At 40.9% G+C, this 20827-nt stretch overlaps 1 protein-coding gene across 3 annotated transcripts in view; it reads left to right on the top strand.

Moving 5' to 3' along the window:
• The window catches only part of NUP93 (nucleoporin 93), a 109871-nt gene that overhangs the window by 42980 nt on the left and 46064 nt on the right, over positions 1 to 20827 (top strand). Inside the window, exon 1 of one of the 3 annotated variants that reach the window (XM_078063100.1) lies at positions 11781 to 12163. The exons of 1 other annotated variant lie outside the window; for it this stretch is intronic. The gene's annotated coding sequence lies outside the window, so the exon portion shown is untranslated. Of the gene's footprint in view, positions 1 to 11780; positions 12164 to 13279; positions 13782 to 20827 lie in introns of those variants that run through there. One more of the 3 variants, XM_078063101.1, reaches the window with a different exon arrangement.

Below are 20827 nucleotides of genomic sequence, written 5' to 3'. Positions count from 1 at the left end.
AATTTGGGATTTTGAGAGTGTGGTTGGGAACTGAATGGCTTTGGGAGAGAAAATTCACTTTTCCCCCTTATTACAAAAGTAAGACAAGCTTAATTCAGAGAACTTGGAAAGTGGCCCCCAAGTATGCTGTCTTGACTGCCATATTGCCCGTCGAAGTTGTCAGAACAGCCACCATTTTGGAAGTGTTATATTGTTTGGACTAGGTACTTGAGGCTATAGAACATCTGTTTGGAGTGACAAGGAAAATAGATTTAACGGGGAGGTGAGGAACTAGTCCATGAAGCATGTGTTAGAGATCGGCTATTAAAATGACCCTCATAGTTCAGAATTGGTTAATTCTTATAAAACGATGTATAGTCTTTTCCTTTATTCTGTAATGGAAAAGCTTCCTAATGTGTGAAAAGAGATCTGAGACATGCCGGTTTCATGAGTAATTATTATGTCATTTTGCTGCTTCCCTCCAACCATTTGAAAGAATGGTTATCTGTGACTTTGTCCTAATTTGGAAGATACAGGGGAAGATAATAGGCCAGAAATATTATGTGGATTTTGAGTGGCACACCACAATACTTCTTCCATTTGTGTGATACTTGCAGTGGGCTTTGCCCATCACTGTCTTATTCCTTGAGGTGGAATCGGTTGAATGGGTGTTGGCATCATCTTTTTAGATGATGGGGAACATACTGAAACCAAGATGGAGAGATTACTTACTATCAAAATGTGGAACTTGAACCCAGATACTTCTTAATTCCTTGCCCTGTATCGTTATTATCATGCTTTGCTGAGGAAGGCATCAGGGGGTGACTGGTTAGGTAAATTCCAGATTATTATTATTGTTGTTATTATTATTATATTTTGTTTTTTTGCAAAGACACTAAGCTAGTTCTTTTGTCACTGGTCATTTCTTGATGTTTTGGTCCTGTCTTTTCTGTCAGACCTCTTACCTGTGACATTTCCATTTATTCCCTTCCATGTGAAAGCTTTGCTGGTTAACTAAATCAGTTGTAGGGATGAAAATGCTACTTAGAAGAGTAATACCATAAACTGAGTGGTGGCAAACCTCACTTTTCCCATCCGAGTACACTTTGGAACAAAAATGATACTGATGTTTGTTGCTGCCCCTGAATAGTTTCCAGATGCCCTTTATGTGAAGGGGCTCAGTCTCTAGAGACTTGGCTCACTGGATAGAGCCAGTCAACCTGGTTTATGCTGTCCGAGTAGGTCATTGGTGGCAAGCAAATGCGAAGTGGCAAACCGGAGCACATGTCCTATTTGGAACTTTAGGTGGACTAGACTATGAGGGTTTAGAGCAGATTAGGGCGGGAGGTTTTCTCTTTTGTTTTTCCAGTTTTTGCTTTCTATTCCTCTCTCCCGGTTTCCTTCCTTCCTTTAGGCTGCCCTCCCTTCCATTCCTTTTGTCTGTTCTTTTTATCTTTTCTCCTGTCTTCTTTCGTTCTCACTTTCCTTCTGTCCTTTGCATCCCTCCCTCTGTCCTTCCCCTGACCCCTTTATTTTTTTATTTTTTATTTTTTTAAAGATTTTATTTATTTGAGAGAGAAAGAGAGAGAGCACATGAGAGGGGGGAGGGTCAGAGGGAGAAGCAGACTCCCTGCTGAGCAGGGAGCCCGATGCGGGACTCGATCCCGGGACTCCAGGATCATGACCTGAGCCAAAGGCAATCGCTTAACCAACTGAGCCACCCAGGCGCCCCCCCCGACCCCTTTAAACTGGCTGTCCCATCAGAGGCAGCCATTGCTAATGGGGGAGTGTACCTCCTTTTTTCCAAGCATCTCTTAGCTGTGAAATCATGGCTTTTAGAATGGTTCTGCAGCCTTACAGCATGCAACTCCGCAACTGTCTTGCAGTGTAGAGTGAACCTAGGCTAGGTGTGTGGTTGAGCTGGGTCAGCTGGAAAGATGGATTCTGTGCGAGCCTGGCCTTGTTGGCTGCCTCTTCCTCATGTGCTCTCATTACTTGTGTTTTCAGTTGCATTTGCAAACCCCAAAGATGTGGTATTTAGTTTTATCCATCTATTTAACCTGCTTATGTTTTAGTCTTCTAATGGGTGCCCTGAAGTGTGTTTCCTTATATTGGGCCCTTTCCTAATAGCTTCTGGTAATATTCTGCTTTCATTTTTTTTGGTGCCTGACTCAGCTTGATATTGAGGGTGTGTAAGAATTTTCTGTACATAGCAAACTAAGGTTTTGGGTGAGGGTGTTACGACTTATTCATTCTTTTTGAGGATTGATTATACATTAAAGCCAAATCCTAAGAAGAGGGAGTGATGGGGAAGAAAATGACCAAAGAACGGGGAATATTTGATTTTGTTTCTCATGTTTTAGGAATTAAGTTAGAAATTAATCTAGCCCCAGTTTCATATGTGTTCTTCACCACTTGTTAACTATTCATCCTACTACCTCATTTTTTGGTGGGGGAGGAGGAGTGTTATGGAACGGGGTTTATTTTGGAGCAGGAGACATATTGCAGAGCCCTTCAGGCATCTAGGTTTTTCCCTGGGAGATAGGAAGGGAAAGGAACTGCAAATCTCATCTCTGTTTTTGTATTAGTTGTCTGCCTCAGGTTGGTTTTAATTTCCTTCTCCATTCCTCTCATGCGCTGAATGCCTTTGACAAACAGAAAGAAGCTCTTTGCTGGTTATTCTAAAGTGTGATGCTCAGACTAGCAGCATGAGCATCACCAAAAACTTACTAGAAATGCAGATTCTCAGGCCTCACCCCAGATCTACTTAATCCTAATCTCTGGAGGTGAGGCCCAGAATCTGTTTAACAAGCCCTCCAGTTTGAGATCAACTGGATTAAGTGATGACAGAAGTCTAGTGTAGGTAAATCTTGCTTTTCTAGCCATCTCTGCCAACTTTTAAACTTCATCCACCTGTGTACCAACCCTGAACTTTGAGGCTGCAGAGCAGTGTGTTTATCTTTTGAGTGTTTGAGTCCATAAGGAATTTGTAACCACCCTCGTTTGTATCTTTGCTTCATCAAGGACACAGTGCTCAATAAAATATATCTGAAAAACTTGTATATATTAAAAACTTACGACTTATAATTGGTCATTGATTACTCTTTCACTATGGAGGTATCGACTCTGATACTGAGGCTGTAGCTCAAAATACACTGCCTAAAAAAGCAGTCAGAGCCCAGAGGGGAATGAAGGAGAGAGGGAGACAGGAAAGGGAAGTGGAGGGATTAATAATCCCATCTTGGTTAATCATCATTATCCTCTCTGATCGCTGTGAGCGGATGTGCTGTTGCTTCTGCAAACGTTAATAATTCATGGATGGACTATGCCAAAGGGAGGCCTTAAATCTGGTCTCTCAGCAGATTAAATACACCGTCTGCCATCAGTAGGAGCCAGGAGAGATGAAAGATGGACTTGTTGTTTTTATTCATTAACCTGATTTTCTCTGCCTTTCTCTTCAGCTCCTCTCATCCTCATTTTGTTTACCTTTTCATTTGCTTCACTGTGTGCCCTCCTCCTGCATTGAGTGAGTGCTGGGACTCTTGGGTCTACTGTTAATGACATTAGATTTTACTTTTCCTTCTCTGCTAGTAACAACAGATGCCATGAGCGAAAGCAGAGAGGCAGAATAACTATTTCCTTGGAAATGTCTAAATCAGTCTGCATATTTGAAAAATGTATTAAAATGTGCAAAGCCTGTGTCTTAGAAATCATTTGAAATGGCTTCTCTTTGTTTTGAAGAGTAATTCTGTTGTATAGGCAGCTGAAGATACACATAGTGTTCTTACTTCAGGTAGGTCTTGTGGCAGTTCCCCATTTTATAGATGGGGAAACCGAGACGTGAAGTGAGTGACTTGTGTAGGGCTACCTAGAACCGACTTCTTCTCACTCCAACATCAGTATGCTTTCCACTAGACTTCATTACCTCTTCCTTTTAGAAATCATATGTAAGTAGCCTTAAGGAGGTATTTTACCCATATTTCATCATACTCATTTCATTAGTAAGGCTTAAATAGAACTTAATTGGATTAAGTTTGAATACTATATAGGTAGCCAGCTTTACAGGAACACTTCTGATTTCATTCTAGGTGTAAATTTGCCAAAAAACACCACAGTTAGAAGGGTGGTGATAGTCTGCACTCTTATGTAGACATTTCCAGAGCTTCTGAATAACAGCCCTCAACAATTTATAGGTTATTCAATAAATATACGTTGAGCACTTACCCCTGTGCATGATGCTTTGTTAAGCCCCCTAAGTGGATATAATAGGGTCGCCATCTTTAGTAGATTTTTAGTGTTTTTAGGTTTACCTGAGGGGATTTGGCTACTTGGAATACCCCAATATCAACTTAAGGATGCGAGATGGCAAAGTAGTAGAACTGGAAATGGGTTAGTCACCTTAGTAGTTTGCTGGAGGACTTAGTGGTAAGAAGCATGTTAATAAAACCGGACCATTGTTTTTAAAATGATTTCCACCCGTGTCACTGCTGGAAGGCTGGTGGAGAGAAGGGTGTGGGGAAAGCAGGTTTTAAAATCAGCCTAATTTTCATAAAACTGTTTTAGAATTGCAAATCCTTGCGTTCCTATTGTAGAGGTAAGAAGTACAGAGATGAAAACCTGACCGGGTGTCTTATAAGGCACTGTCTGGCTTGCCTTGGTTGTCTGTCCTGACCTGAAGCGGTGTGGGGTGGAAGGCAAGGCCTCCTCTTACCTCTCCGGCCCCTCTTGCATGGCAAGCATCCTGTGGGGCATCGCCATGTTTTCTCTTTCACATTTATTTTGTTGCTATTCTTGTACAATTTTTATTCTGGTTATTTTCTTTTATAATTTTCTTAAGGCTTGCATCCTTGAGTATAATTTTATTAGGTCTTTCTTTTTTTTTTTTTAGATTTTATTTATTTGACAGAGAGAGACATAGCGAGAGAGGGAACACAAGCAGGGGGAGTGGGACTCCCCAGGACACTGGGACCATGACCTGAGCCGAGGGCAGACGCTTAACGACTGAGCCACCCAGGCGCCCTAATTTTATTAGGTCTTAATGCCAAAATTTATTTCTTGCTTTGAGGAATGCCATATTGAACTTTATAATAAGGATTAATGAGAAACTAGAATCCTGCCTACAATTTTCCTTCATAGAAGAATGTCAGGAACTCTATTTTGCATGGCAGTGAATTTGAAAATCTGACCAGGTAATGGAATAAATACAGTTTTTTCCTGTTTAAGTTGTTGAGGATTGGATAATTTTAGTAATCCTTTTCTTTCTATTGAGAAGTCTTTTTTTTTTTTAATCACTTTCCCATCTTATTAGTGTTTTCCAATTAATAGTAGAAATAGAAAATATGTGCAGGAAAAAAATTACATGAAAGTTAAATTAGTGTCTCTTTTCTAAAATAACAGTAATAACATGATGAACCTTGCTTCAGTAAGCAAATCCAAACTCTGAATATCTGCATTTATAAGAGAAATCTTGGGGTGATGTTTAGTTTTAGTATTCCTTCAAATAACAGCCTCCCTACTGAATTTAAAATAGAATTTGTTTAACAGAATTCTGTTTACAATCAACCTGGTAAGAAATACATCTGTTGTGTAAAGTACATTGGTAATAAGAACTAGTAAGCTAGATGCCCTTCTTTTGTATCCACCATTATCCCCATTTGATAACTTAAGATTCCATGGAATCTGGGACTCAAATACGTACATGAGCAGTTTTTCTTGGGATGGTGTCTCATAGTGCTGTGCAAAGAGTTCTGTAGCATGAAACCCAGAACCGAAACCCAGAACCTAGACCAGGTCACTCTGTAACCTTGGCCAGAATTTGAGTTTCTCCGTCCCTTATTTTCTTTCTTTCTTTTTTTTTTTTTTAAAGATTTTATTTATTTATTTGACACAGGGAGAGAGATAGCGAGAGCAGGAACACAAGCAGGGGGAGTGGGAGAAGGAGAAGCAGGCTTCCCGCGGAGCAGGGAGCCCGATGCGGGGCTTGATCCCAGGACCCTGGGATCATGACCTGAACCGAAGGCACTTAACGACTGAGCCACCCAGGCGCCCCTCTCCGTCCCTTATTTTCTTAATCTGTGCCACAGGGGAAATGAATTATCCCTGAAATTTCATGGCTGTGACTCCGAGTCTTCATATACTTTATTATTTCATGTATTTTTTAATTGAGGTAGAACTTCTTCATGTAGTCTACAAGTTCTTGCCAAATCACTTGTTCCCTTTATCTAAATACTGAGACCTGATAGATACTGTGATATATATATTGTGTGTGTGTGTGTGTGTGTGTGTGTGAGAGAGAGAGACAGACAGACAGACAGACAGACTGACAGAGCTCTCCTCATTCTGAGTTTCTGAAATCTGGGACTGCGGTGAATTGCCCTGGAGGAATACTTGAGGGGAGATGCTTCCTCCTCCTCTTTTAGCCTATTCCCATTAGTAACTGCATTTACTGGGGAACTGCTTCCTGAGAAAGTGTTTAAAGTGGAAATTTTACTTCCGAAATTACTTCACCCTGGTGTGTTAAGTTTTGGCCTACTTCTAAACCCTGTTCCCACCCTTTTTGGTTTATAGACATTCCAGAGGCAGAACTCTGCTCTGGGGCAGCAGAAACTCATCAGCTCCTCAATGCAGAGGGAGCTTTCTTTTCTGTTTTTTCTTGACCCTTGGGCAGACAAGTTTGCATATGAGCAACAGGGAAGGAACTTCAATTTGTTTTACTGCTAAATAATGACATGCAGAAATCAGCTGATTTTTATTGACTGCCTAAATCTAGCGGCCCTCACTCAAAACAGTACTCAAGGTGAAATGTCATTGATAAAATTAGCAGATTGCTTTTTCATTCTCAGCTGATTTGTCAGGACAGATCAGCTGTGAATGCCACGCCACTGACTTTGGGCCAGGACCATCTCATCTTCCCTGAACCTCCTTGGCACTGGATGCAACTGAGAAGGAAGCCGACTTTGGGAATTGAATACTGTTGGTAATGATGCTTAGTCACAGAGAAGAGTTTGGTGCCTCTGCACATTGGCCAAGAACCACCTCAGCATCTGTCTTACTACCTAAGGCTGCAGTGATCTCAGGGAGCTAAAGAGATTTGAAAGAACAAACAACATGCAAAAATAGTATTTAGCTCCCCTTGAAGTCGTTGCCTTTGTCTACCTGCATGGGGTCTAGTGAACACTGATAAAAATCAATGAAGTGTTTTTGTTGAGTGCCCAGTAAGGACAACACTGTGGTAGGCACTGGTGATAATTAGAATAAACATAAATTCATAAGTTCATTGTCTTCCACCTGGAGAGTCAAGACTGACTAACATTGCTATAATAGGATCAAACTGTCCAAAAGAGTGTAAAATGACAGGCAGAATTGAGTGGGAATGATATGAGGTTCTCGATGACATGGGACTTCACAGGAGAGGAATGGGTAATGATGAGTGAATTCTGGGGTAGTTGGGGAAGACCACCTAGAACAGAGAGGATTTGAATGGGCCTTTGAAAGCTTAGCTTGCAGGAAGTGAAAGAGGATATGAGAATAATAGCCTGACCAAAGTCAGGGAGGTGAGAACAGAAGTTATGTGCTAAGAAATGAAATCTGTCAGGGAGGGGGTATCAGATGTGGAAGGAGTGACTGCCAAGCAATGCAGTGTAGGCAGTACATGCTGTCAAAAGTTTTGGAGCAGGTAAATGTCAAGGAGAAAGGGAGGGGGCTGTGGAAACACATCTAAGTTGGCTTGGCCAGTAGAAGGGATACCTGCCGAGGTCTTGTTCAGAGACAATTGTAATAACCCAGCCATGGTGATGACACCAGGACCAGGTTGGTTGGTGAGAAGGGGAAAAGATGTGTGAGAGATGCTTGGAATAAAACATCTGCCACACTTGGTGCCTGATGGGCTTAAGAAGGATGTTCAGAAATAACTTGAAGTTTGTAACGAGGAGAAGGGTTGGTGTTATTGGTCGAGGCAGAGAAGTTAGGAAGATTAACTGGATTGAGAGTTGAGATTTCATTTCAGTTTTTGATGTTCTGGCAAGACATCCCCATGGAAATGCCCCTGAAACATTTAGAGATGGGATAAAAAGCACTGTTCAGGAAATAGCTCCAGACAGAATTTTCCAGAGCCACTGGTCCAGAGGTAAGAATTGTGGCAGTAAAAATGAATGTATGGGAGGGGAATTGTATGGCATGGGGCAAGGGAACAAGGTCTCAGCGAGGAGAAAGGAGCCAGGAGGAGGTTGGGGATGGCGGGGAGGGGAACTGGGGTCCAGCTATGCCTCAGAAGGCTAGGGGGTAGGGCCCAGTAATTGCCCAGCCTCACGTGGCCTCTCATTCTTAACTCTTAAAAGCACTTAACCACCAGTGATATTACTTTATCTTCCCAGCAGCCCTGTGAACCTGGGAGAAGGTAGAACAGAGCTCACCAGGGATCTGTCAGATTTTGATTTCTGGATAAAGCCCTGCAGTATGCAGGGTACGTTAGAGCTTTATAGTTGTTCACTTGAACATGATAATTTCACCTGGTGATTATGATTATAATTCTACTTAAACCACAGAATTTCAATGGCTTCCCTTTTCTGTTCTATAATCTTATTTATTAATGATAATAGGTAGGAAAAAAGGAGTACTAATGCCACACCTTCAAAAATGTCTCATCTTTGATGTGTTTCAAGTGTGGGCCTAAGGAAATTGGAACTAGCCTCCCCCCCACCCCTTTTTTCCTCTATTTAGAAATCTTTCAAACCAGTTAACTGCTACATGAAGGGTCAGAGGGTCTTTGGAATCTGGATACCTTAAGTTGGATAAAGTGTCCTACTTTTTTAGGAAACATCTTTCTCCTGTATGTGTACTTTGCTGAGAAGTTCTTTTATGGACTGATTGGTAGAATCTGTAGAGAGATGGAAATAGAAATAACAAACTTGAAGCTTTTCTATGGAAGATTCTCATTACAGTGAATTCTAAGGAACTATGTAAAGGCATGCTTTGTTGGATTTTGCATAGAATACTATTTAGGAATTCAGGCCCTCACCTGAAATTAAGATATCTTTCAAATACAGAGACCTTAATCCACTTTGGGTGGTAAGCTCCATCTGTCTTTGTACTTTTGGGTGTCTAGATTTTTTTATATAGTGTGTATCTGATGTACAACTAGCTGTTATTAAGAATGGTACAGTGCACAGAGGATTTGGAAATGTGTCGATCCCTTTGATAAAAAGATCGGACATTATTTCCATTTGTATAAGCAAGCCCATTTTTATCTCTTATATTAATAACTGCTAGGTCCCCTAGTAACCTCTCCTTTTTTCTTCTAGTTTTTGGTGCTTAGGTCTATATAAAACCAAAACAAAAATAATGGACTACCGAATAAACATTTAGGAATTGATCACTTTATGTTCAGCTAGTGATAAAACAAGTGGAGAAGTACCTCCTTTGTAAGGTGGCTTCTTTTCAGTATTTTTTTTAATGACCTCCACGTACATATTCAGGCACCTGGAGTCTGAGGCAGGTTAGTTAACACTTCTCTATACCCTCTGCTCCAGGGTCCTTTGTAGTTGGAATAGTCTGCATCTGGTTTCCTTGGCATACTCATAGATTGGAGGAAGACAGAGTCTGAGCTGGTTTACAATTGATCCTAGCATAAAGAAATATCCTCTTAATTTATTTGTTGTCCGTACTGTTGGAGAAAAATGTCTTAATAGGGACTCAAATGAGGTGGGGTCTTTTTTGTTTTGTTTTTTTAATTTTAGTAATGAAAGGGGGGTTTTCTCATTCGCCTATAGTGAACTTCAGATGTCTCCCCCGGGAATAGGATTTAACCATTACTGAAATGGTTTGACTTAACCACACGGGGATTTTGGGGTTCTTTTTTTTTTTTTTTTTTTCCTTGCCCCTTCCATTCCCAGGCAGAGACTCCGATTGCATACCGACCTCTGGTCCAGTGCGGTATTTATTTGATCAGAAACAAAAGAGTTTGCTTCTTGCACTGGTTCAGAGAGAGGTCCCCCAGGATTGTCTTTTGTTCAGTAATTGGAGCATAAGCTGAGCCTGGTTAATTTCAGAGCTACCCCCAACACACGTTCCTGCAGTTTCCGAACTGCTAATGGTACCTTGTATTGGGTCTGGAACAACAACAACAAAAAGCTTGAATTGTTGAATGTTAGCTGCAACTACTCTGACATCTGCTATGGCACTTAATAGCACTGTTGGTGCAGTTAATTTTAAGTTAGGGGAAGAAACAAAACTAGAATGCTCTTCCGCTTTACAGTGCTTGTTAACACATGCACCTCCAAATTATGCATTTGGTGCTATCACAATGAATAAAACAAAGGAAATCATGAGTTGATTTTTATGTTAGTAGCAGAAGTTCTTTCCTTGTTATGCACTGTTCAGATACCCGTGTGTTCCTGTGTTTTACATTCTTTTTCGGTTATTTATTTATTTATTTTTTAATAAAGGCAGAAATGTCTGCAACATTTCAACTCTGAGCATTTAATTGGCTAAAGTTCTGATATAAGAAATATAAGTTAATTATTTTAATTGTTTTTCTTTTAAAGCAACAAAACTTTGTTCTGTTTCTTTAAATACCAAAATGATGATTGTAGATGAATAAGAAGCTTAGGTAGCCAAATTCTAGATGCTAAGTAGCCAAGTTAATACTTGTATAAAAATATATGACAGAATTGGCAAATATCATGTGTCATTCTGGTTCTGCAGTATAGGTGTTGGTTTTGCAACCAACAGATTGCAATTGTGGGGTTTGTGTTTTTTGTTTTGAAGATGGAAGGGTCTTTCTCGCAGTATTTTTTTTTTTTCCTTCAATCTGCACCATAATGACAGTTCACTACCTGACTGGCCTGAGCTTAATCATCTGATGCCTGGTTCTTCGTGTGGTTTGATCTTTGCTTTTTCACAAGCTTTCCTTCAATTGCACAGTTGTTTGCTGCACTGAGTTTCTTTTAGTGACAATGAAAAGCATTATATTGGTATTTTAATGTAGTCTTTAATTTTCAGGTTATACATTAAAACATGGAGGAAAAAAAAATCCCTGTCTGAGGAGCTCTTTTAAAAACCATTACGGTAGAATGGGAATATTCATTACTTACACATCATATATTTTTCCCTAAATGTTGTACAAAGAAGTGACAGTTGAGCCGAGCATATGTTAATAAAAGGTCTGCATTTTCCTGTGTCACTGACAGTTTCATTGGCTGTATATTCCTGAAATGCAAATAGCCTCAGTTCTGTTCAAAGCTATAATTAATCTGAATAGTTATTTAAACAGTATTGAAATCTTTTAACTACTGAGAGGCCAAACATTTAAGATGGTGAATTTACTGTTCTGTTTGAAGGACGGTACAATTGACGAGGGCACAGCGATATGAGATGCTTGTGTATGTTGGATCTACACATTCTGTAGGCTAAAATGGCAGAATCTGTCTGCTGCTGTATAAAATCTTTTAACTACCATTTATTTTAGCATCATGGCATGTGCAAATTCCTGCTGCTCAGTTAAGGGACCAGCTTCACAACTGGTGTTACAATCTGTGGCCACAGCACTGCATCACAATGCAGCAAATGCATTTTCCACATTAACCGAACATGACAGCTGAAGCAATTATTAACCATGCAAGATGTCGGAAGTCATCAAAAATTCACATCAGAGTAATTGCAGTGGCTTGGGTCGGAGAAAAAAAAAAAGTATCATAGCATTCCTTGGCTACATGTTGTCTCTCCCCCTCTTAAATCTTAACTTGGTACAGTCCGTTAACAATAAAATACCCTTCTGTAACCTATAAACTGTTACTCCCATCAGTTTGTGCTTTCAAACCGATGGCTGACTTCTCTGAATTTGTGTAGAGCAGTACGAATGATGATGCTGTGCCCCAGGGGCTGCAGTGTACCCTTTTTGAGGGGACCCTGCAATCTCATTGTCTAATTGGACTCTTTAATGCTTCAGTCATATCAACATTTGCAGAGTGTTCTCTTTTCCTTTTTCTTCTTTCTCTCTCTCCCCTCTCCCTCCCTCTCCTCTCTCCTTTCCTCTCCCCCCTCCCCCCCCCCCAAATTCTGGCTATCTGGAGTGGGAAAAACTTGAGCACTGGTTCCGGTGGAGCCCATCCCACATAGAAGGTATGGAAGAGCTGCAGTGACCAGCAGCATCGACCGGTCTGTAACTCCTAAAATTTGAGAGCTGCAGGTAGGATTGTCTCTGTTTTGTAAAGAAATTAAAATAAATGCACCCTAGTAAATAGAGTGACAGCATGTTGTTGCAGTACCTTTGAAAGACAAGGGCTTGGCTTGTTTAAAATTTCAAGATAAATTCAGAGGATTTAACTTATTTGATAGAAAAAGTACTTGATTCTCCTGAGAATTGTTCAGATTTGTGCCTTGTCATTCTAATATTGTTCTTAAAAAAAAAAAAATCTGTTGGGTGGGGCAGAGAGGTATTTGCTTAAAGATTTAAATAGTTGGTTATTTCGGATTTTTGCAGACTTCAAGTAGTAAGTAGTATGGACTTTCTTTAGGATTTTTTTGAAAGATGCATGTAAAGTGCAGAATTCTTATATGAGGTAAAACATTAAAATAGAATTTCTTTGCTAAAACCAGATCCTTTGGGATTTTTAGGTGACTGTGTGTGTGTGTGTTTGTGTAGGATTCCTTATTTCAGTCATTTATATTTTGTTATAGGGAAAAAGTACTATTGGAGGTATTTGGGATTATCTCACAGGAAATGCTTTAGCATAAGGCTTTAAATGGGAAGAATTAAATAGTAACACCAAAGATGTGGACTTTTAAGTATTATCACATGTAGGCAATTTCAATTAAGATAGTTACTTTTTCTTTCTTAAATTTATCCTCAAAAGAGTATAAGTCCTTTCAATATATTTCACATTTTTGGTATAGAGAATGTGATTTCTGTACATGAGATGGAAACTTCCTAAGTCGTGAAAGCATTATCTGGAAGGTAATGAAATTATAAATGTTGCCTCTAACACTTTTAATACCTTGATTAATATCAGAGATGAAAATGTTTTTGATTCAGTGTTAAAAAGCAGCTTGCTTGTTGTCTTCCCTTACAAACAGCAGGAGAAGACAGTGATGTATAGCTTTTTATCCCAAGGAATGTATTTGTATCATGGGACCTGTAGGGTCTGGACTTCTTTCCGAAGCAGGGACTTTGAAATTGCTCACCTAGTTGAGAGATTTAGCTCCCTTCAGAGGTGGGGGACTTTCTGTACTCTTAACAATAGGAAGACTTGAGGAGCTGTCAAGTGGGGAATGGAGGAGAGCTACTCAGGGAAGGGAGAGGAACTGAGAATTTTGCTCTTCTCGGCATTGGAGGTCTGGATTTACCCACGACTAAGATTCCTTTAAAACTCTCACCCAGTGCAGCATTGCAAGGAATTGATTCTGAGATGAGACAATGAGCTGTGGTTTGCATTTTGTAAAGATGGAGGAAACCTCTCACGCTGACCCTGTATGGGAGATGACTCAATTATCCGTGCCTTGGTACAGTTGCAAATTATTTTCCTTTGTCTGAAGTGGGTGGATGCCAGCATCTTTATCAGAGCTCCTTAATTTAATGTATGGAAAGTGTCTCAGCCACCATTTTTAACAATTAGCTGTATCATGGTTGAGGTGAGCTGCGCTCTGAAGGCAGCTGCAGGGCCAGGCCATTTCATTTACATTCGGCTCCGTGGCACAAGAGCTTTGTGACTGTAAAACTCAGAAAATGAATTTGCACACTGCATAGAAGAGTTCTCTAGAAGGGTGGAGAATATTCCCAGAAAGAAAATGGAATCCTTTTGTCTACAGTAAGTATTTCTCATATATAGCGGGGAGAGGTTGAAAATTTATCTTTGGTTGAATGGGCAAAATAGACTTTAGAATGAACGCTGTAGATATTAAAGGTGTAAGACAGAGGTTCTTGGATGTATGTTTTTATGTGTGTGTCAGAAACCAAGGCTGATACATGTATGTTTGGAATATAGGTTCTGTGAGTGATTTTAACACATGCTTTTAATTAATTCTTCTCTGGTAATTTAAGTTAATGAGAGGTATGAGTTTATCCAGTCAAAAGATGAAAATGACACTTGGGAGGAAAAAAATCCAAATGTGATATATTTAAGAGTTCAGGCTTCTTTTCACTGTCTTTTACAAACAGTTTATTTTCCAGTCCTAAAGAAAATTGCTGGATTTTAGTTTAGGTTTTGTGTTGTTTTTTGTTATTAGAAGAAAACCCTTCCGTGTTAATGATCTGTAGTAGCTGATTGAAATATATAAAAAAAATGTTGTAACAAAACAAGATTTTGTCTTAAACGATCAATAGATTGAGACTTTCACTCTCATTAATGGGGGTAATTCTTAGTGCTTTCTGTTAATTAATAGTTGTGACTTCAAAGCTACTTGTGGAAAACTCTTGTTTGTGATTGTAAGCTTAGAAATCTTGATTCTTAGAATTAATTGGATTTGACTTGGCTTATTCCTTTGTTCCTTTATGCTGTTACTGAGAGGAAATAAGTGGATTTTAACTTTGATTTGTGGGTTTATTTTTTTAACGGCACTTAACCCTGAAGAATTTATAGTAAGTGTATTTTTACAGTAAACTGTACCATGAAGAATTTGCTCAAAATCCTTTAGTAGCCGTTTCAGGAGTTTGAATCTTCACAGAACTGAGTATTTGAGAATCTTTTTCACTTGATATCAAATTTATAAAGCCAGCTGTTCTTCCAGGTCTTGTTGCACTAGCTGTTATTCATCCTACTCACTGAATGCTGGTTTTCCCTAATTAATAGATGTTTTTGAAACTAAGGGAGAGGAAGGTTTTCATATCAGTCTTTTCATTGAAATAGGAAGGCTCAGTTATCCTAAGCCCTGTTCAAAATCCTACAAAGATTCCATAAATCTTAGGGTTGCAGCATAAGAGCCTAGGTCTCAATATGATTATTTTAACCCTAGGAAGGACATTTAATATATTCATTGTTTGGATATATGTTAGAATGCAAAAGGACTCTTTCCCTTTGGTTTTTACAAGGCTTGCTCTTTGAAATAAAAGAGTTTTAGGCAGCAAATTAGAACTCCATTTTAACTGCAGTTTTGCTTGCATAAAATGTTTGGTTGGATGGCATGAAGGGTGTCACAAAGCCTTCCTTTGAAATTTTTAAAGTAAAACTTGGTTGAAGATTCCGGTCTTGTTTTCTTTCTCTGGCTTTATGGAAGCCATGTACGAGATACTCTGGGGAGATAGCAGAGACCCAGTTGCTTTCCAGTTTCTTTGCCTCTACCATGGTCTACTCAAGTTTGGCTGCTGGGAAGAGGCTCTCCTTTCTGGTACTTGTAGGGAGATTCCCAAATCTCTTCAATCTGGAAACTTCGGTTTTCTTATGCAATTTTAGCCTGGCTGGTAGTAAAGAGTCAGGGGCTGGCTCTTTTTGCTACAAAAAAATGTATTCATATCAAACCTTTGAATGCTCTGGCAGTGCCGTAATGTAGATAAGCAAGCATGTCGGCCAGCCCGCTAGAAGCGTTCTGTGGCACTAAGATGGCAGTGAAGAAGGAGTAAAATGGCGTCACCAGGAACGCTGTGATAAGAGGTGCACCGCACGAGTCATTTTTCTTCAATCAAGTTTGGAGACACCTCTAGTAGCACTGCTTTGCCAATTTGCAGTTACTTTTTATTGTGTTAGAAGAGAGAAATTTTGAGATTTTCCTGAAGTAAAGACTTAATTAGCATTTATATCTAAATAGCTTCCAATTGTTACTTTTAAGAAATTGGTGAGATATGGATAAAATAAATTTTAAATAGTTATTTTATATCAACATTTCTAAAATCCCTTGCTTTGTGTTTTCTTCTTCTTCTTCTTTTTTTAAATGTAGAAACATAACTCCTTCCAATATAGGATGGATTTTTAGAAAACAGAGGACAGTATGAGTCTCCTTTATGGCAAGATGAAACTAGCATTCCTATGAAAAGATGTTATTTGTCTTTGATTCTGGTTTTCATTCTAGCTCTGTGTGGGCTTAGGTTATTTTTATATGTAAAATAAATATTGCCACCTTCAAAACCAAAGTTTATTGTATTTCTTTTGTGGTTCAAGGTATGGATTAATTTGGAAGTAACCTGTAGTCATCGTGGTAGTGACAGTGCTAATTTCTTACCTGTTCCCTTCTCTCCTGGAGTTGGAATTTCAGAGCTGGCCTCGGAGTTGATGAAGTGTAATCAGCTCATCTTACAGTTCGATAAAGCGAGGCTTTACTGTCATTAAACAACTTTCTCAAGGTCATACATCTGCAAAGCAGTTGATTTTGCCCCAAATTCAGGCCACCTGACTCCTTATCTGTGCTGTGCTATGCCTATGTCTGCATCTGACTCATGTCTTTCTCGTTGTGGACTCGCTGGTAACTGATGGGCCTAATGGATTGAGCTTTCAGCAGAACCTGTCTTTACTTGAGCAGCCTAACTCACAGAGATGTTCCTGCTCAGTCTTGTCAGAAATGACTTAATTGAGCTGTGCCTGGAGTCTTCCTGCGCCTGTGTTGTAGTCGATATGCATTTACAAATTTATCATTTATAAACAAACATTTAAAAATAAGACACATTTTGCAAGTTGAGCTTTTAGGTCATCCATCATGTTGGCTCAGTTCAAAGGAGGAAGTACTCGGGGCGCCTGGGTGGCTCAGTTGGTTAAGCGACTGCCTTCGGCTCAGGTCATGATCCTGGAGTCCCTGGATCGAGTCCCGCATTGGGCTCCCTGCTCGGCAGGGAGCCTGCTTCTCCCTCTGACCCTCCCCCCTCTCATGTGCTCTCTCTCATTCTCTCTCTCTCAAATAAATAAATAAAATCTTTAAAAAAAAAAAAAAAAAAAAAGGAGGAAGTACTCATCTCCTGGGATGGGCATGGTCATCACATTCGTCTGCCCTAAGCTGAGAGGGAGCCGGGCATTTTGACACGCCCTCTCAGCAGATGACTCCTTCAGCTGTAGGTATGAGGGGTCCCATAGTGCAGGGTTGCCCTTTTCCTAGTATGGAAGGGCTGGCTGAAAGGTTTTAGCTTCCTGTCCGTTTCAGGCTATTTGTATTCATAAGATGGTCTTGCATTCTCCTCCTGTAGTTTGTATTTGCCACTCCAGCTAGGCAGTGTTTTCTGTTTTCTCTACCCATGGTGATTAATGGTGAGTGGTGTATCCTGTGGCATTCCCTCAACTCTTGACAGGGTAAAGTCAAAACGTTTCCAAACTTAAGGTTTGAGAGAGAGAGTAAAATCCCAAGTACTGTTAGCAGAGCAGAGGCGTACCATGACAAATTCCGTGTAAGACAACTGGAAGTTATAAATAAAAGTCTCTTGCTTGTTTTAGTGGACTCCAGACAAATGTTTGAAAAAGAATTTCTGAAGAAGAAGAAACTGCCGCAAAACCAAAGCTCCCTTTTCTCTGACAGCCATGATGATCAGTGCTCCAATCCCATCGGCATAAGCAATGCTGCATAGCGGGAGGAGCTGTGATTTTCGACTGCAGTGTAAATGACTGACACGGCGTACCAGCAGGGAATTAGTATGACACGTGGTTCTCAAACATTGTCTTGACTCACAGCGCTCCTTGTGCTTGCTAAGTAGAACTTAATCCTGAGCGCTGTAGAAACCAGCCTGGCAAAAACCTCTCGGTTCCCACCTGACCGGCTCGGAGACACACCCTCTGCTGTCTGTTCTCACAGCCCCCAAATCTTGCTTTTGTTTCCTATTTCCAAAGGGAAAAGACACTAGATGGGAAAGCAGGGGATCTGTGTTTTTGATAAAATACAGGGTTGTTTTAATGAGTTCTTTTAGAGTGGGTTTGGGGGACAGTGGCAGGGGATGTCGGCCATGATAAAAGGCCATTATTGATGCATTCCCATTTTATACTGCAGTGCGGTTTTAGTACCCAAAGTTCTTTGACTGTGGACTGATCCATCACCAAGATGGAAATCAGTTCCCCAAAGACATAATAAAACATTTTTATCGTCCCTTAATGTATATCCTCCTCCTCTTACCTTACCATCACTTCGAATGGCTATGGCATTAATATTTTTTAGATCTGTTCATACCGTTGGGTGAGGAGAAGGTTCTGGTGCTGTTTTTGAAGCCAGACATACTTTGCCACACTATTATATCCCATTTGCAAAACTAGATTGAAGTTTTCTCTTTAGAATCTTCCCTGGTCTTGTGTCCCCAAAGGTTAGCCCTAGTAAGTGTACTAGTTTTTTACCGGCGCAGGGAGTAGGGCAGGGAGATAAAATGTTCAGAGTTGCTGTCCTTGCTTTCTCCCATGGGGCCACCTCAGCAGTCTGAGAACAGTTGGCTGGCTGCCCTCCCTCCATCTCTGTCTTGGCTTCTAGTGTTCCTGTTCCTTCCTGCCCCACTTCTAGGAGTGGAGAGAGAGGGTGGCCAGCAGAGGCCCAACCACTGCGGCATGGCGCATCCTGCTGTATCATGGCCCCTCTCGCGCTAGGACGCAGGCTCCGGCTTGTTTTTCATGAAGTGGTGAGATTGTCAGCACTGAGCAAGCCGCATCATCTCCCCAGACCTCCTGTGACCATCAGGGGAAAGTTATTTATGCAACCCCAAAAGGTCACTGCAGGGCTTTGCTGGATTTGGGAGGAACGGGGAGTTCTGCTGAAGATATTTTTTTTCTCACTAGTGCCTAAATGGCCATCGTTTATTCTTTTACTCATTAATTTATGCTCTTACCCTCTGCACCTAGTCTCCCAGTGACTGAGCCGAACAGATTGCTTTCCTTTCCTGGAAGGCCAGAGATAGGGAACACATAACGGGAGTGTCCTGGACTCCCTAAAAGGGCACAAACAGTTTTGTAGCAGTAGCACAAGAGACTTAACTGGCCCTTACAAGGGTGCAGCTCTTAACCTCAGCCTTACTTTGCAAGGGCAGTATCCCAGTGTGCTCAGAAGCAGCTGCAGCTTCATGACTTGGTGTAGAAATAGGAAGAGACATCTGGTAGTTGTGTGCCTCCATTGTGTTGACAAGGGAGGTGTGCTGTGCACTCTGCACCCCTCACTGCCGCACACAGGAATGGCACGTCCCCGTCCTCAGAGACTTCCCCTTCTGGGTCGTGATGAGTCCTGCCTCTTAACGTTCTTTCTTTACTCAGTACTGAAAGTCTCGGAAATTGGGTTTTTGTTATACGGTAGTTACCCTCTTCCTCCTCCTCCTCCTCCTCCTCCTTTCATGGGTTGGGAAGGATAATAGGAAGGGATCCACAGAAGGCAGTTAGGTGGGCTTGTATGAATGGCTCTCTCAGAGGCCTGTGACTTTTGCAGAAGGCACAGGTTAGATGGAATTTCATCACGCCTGGACTGGCATGCCCTTGAAGAGACCAGGCGTGCCAGCATGCTTAAGTCAGTGCTGTCCGGAAGGCCCTGGGTGGATCCAGAAGGAGGCATTTTCTCAGAGCTGTGTGTTCTTACCTTTTGAATCTCCTTGGACACACTGGGTTAGCTTTAACCTGTAAGAATTTGTAGACCGTCTTTTAAACCAATGCTAATTATGGGAGCAAGTGATTTATTTTGCCTTAATGGACCCAAATCCACCACCTAATTGTGTGACCCTTTGTTTAGCCCAGTAGTAGAACCCATGTACAAAATGGGACCCTGCAGCCTGACAGTGACAGATGGCCTGGTGCCCATGCAGCGCCATGTTACAGTGACAGGGTTTGCCACCTGTGGGTCCAGAGCTGCCTGCGGGCCTCTGGATCTGCTGAGCTGGCAAATGGTGGCACTCCTCAGCCACTCTTGCAGGGTCTGCTGCCACCTGCTGAATGAGAGCGGCTAGGCTTTTGCATAAATGCACAGTGAGAACTCATACAGCGGCATTAAAAATCTGTTACAATTGGTAATGTCAGCTGCTGGCTTAGCACTGCTTCCTGCAGGGGAATTTTTTTTTTTTTTTTAAGATTTTTATTTATTTATTTGACAGAGAGAAACACAGCGAGGGAGGGAACACAAGCAGGGGTGAGGTAGAAGCAGGCTTCCCGCGGAGCAGGGAGCCCGACGCGGGGCTCGATCCCAGGACCCTGGGGTCATGACCTGAGCCGAAGGCAGACGCTTAACGACTGAGCCACCCAGGCGCCCCGATTTTTTTTTTTTTAAAGATATCTATGTATCTACTTTTTTAAATGTAATGTAGTCTGTGAAGAAACAATTTAAAGTATTAAACTTTTTTGTAGGAAACAAGCTGTGGGATTTACTCTAAATACCTGAGTTGTAGAATAAAGCCTGGATTTGCTGTTCCGTCTGTATTCCTTGCAAAAGGGGATACGCTATCTCTTGGGTGTTTTAGGCTGACATTTTATGCATCCTTACTGTATTGCATTAAATATTGCTCTGATAAAATAACGAAACATGCCATAAAACCATATGAAATTCCCCCAAATCTTGAAAATGTTTAAATTTTAAAATTTCTCTGTTCGTCTTTTAGGCTTTATCAGTAATGAACATCTCTCTGCACCTGAAAATTCCTTGAGGCGTTCTCTGTAGGCGCCACAAAGGGAGCTAATGAAAAGCTTGTCCACACCATCTGATAAGCCCAGCGGCTCCGAGTACTGGCAGGGTTTCTGTTGTGCCCATCTGAACACAGTATCTTGCTTTGTCCTTCCTCACTTTCTCCTGAAGTAGCAGCTTTACCTTTGTAAAAATTTCACCCAAGAGAAGGTTTCCAAAGAGGTTGTTTGTTCAGAAATTGGGAAGAAGGGAAATTTAGGCAAGGTTAAGGGAGTAGTAGGTATATTACTTAGAATGAGCTGAAGCACATAGTGGATACAACTCACACTCCTGTCTTTGTAGAAATCAGACACTTCTCCCTTTCACTATCTAA

Source organism: Halichoerus grypus, chromosome 15, assembly GCF_964656455.1.
Source record: "Halichoerus grypus chromosome 15, mHalGry1.hap1.1, whole genome shotgun sequence".
NCBI lineage: Eukaryota > Metazoa > Chordata > Mammalia > Carnivora > Phocidae > Halichoerus > Halichoerus grypus.
Note: the sequence above shows the minus strand (reverse complement) of the source record. Positions and strands in the feature narration are given on the sequence as shown.